The 381-nt window shown below is 44.6% G+C and overlaps 1 non-coding gene across 1 annotated transcript; it reads left to right on the forward strand.

Moving 5' to 3' along the window:
• TRNAC-ACA (transfer RNA cysteine (anticodon ACA)) lies at positions 1-72 on the forward strand. The gene has a single exon. It is a non-coding gene; the product is annotated as a tRNA-Cys (tRNA).
• Positions 73-381: the final 309 nt, after the last annotated feature.

Raw genomic sequence — 381 nt, forward strand, 5'->3', positions numbered from 1 at the left:
TCCCTGGTAGCTCAGTGGTTAAAGCGTCTGCCTACAATGCAGGAGACCTGGGTTCGATCCCTGGGTTGGGAAGATCCCCTGGAGAAGGAAATGGCAATCCACTCCAGTATTCTTGTCTGGAGAATCCCATGGACAGAGGAGCCTGGTGGGCTACAGTCCACGGGGTCGCAAAGAGTCGGACACTACTGAGCAACTTCACTTCACTTTAACATCCTTATATGTCCTGGTATTCTAATGGAAAACCTGATGACTTCACAAAAGTTAACAAAAGGACTGAATGAACTAGCGAATATGCTTATAACTTTTATGGTTTGTATCTGAGAAATTATGGGTTTGAATCTTACGTTTTCTGGGAGTAGGGAAAATCTTCCTCTCAAACTA

This window comes from Bos indicus, chromosome 16 (assembly GCF_029378745.1).
Source record: "Bos indicus isolate NIAB-ARS_2022 breed Sahiwal x Tharparkar chromosome 16, NIAB-ARS_B.indTharparkar_mat_pri_1.0, whole genome shotgun sequence".
In the NCBI taxonomy this organism is placed as follows: Eukaryota; Metazoa; Chordata; class Mammalia; order Artiodactyla; family Bovidae; genus Bos; species Bos indicus.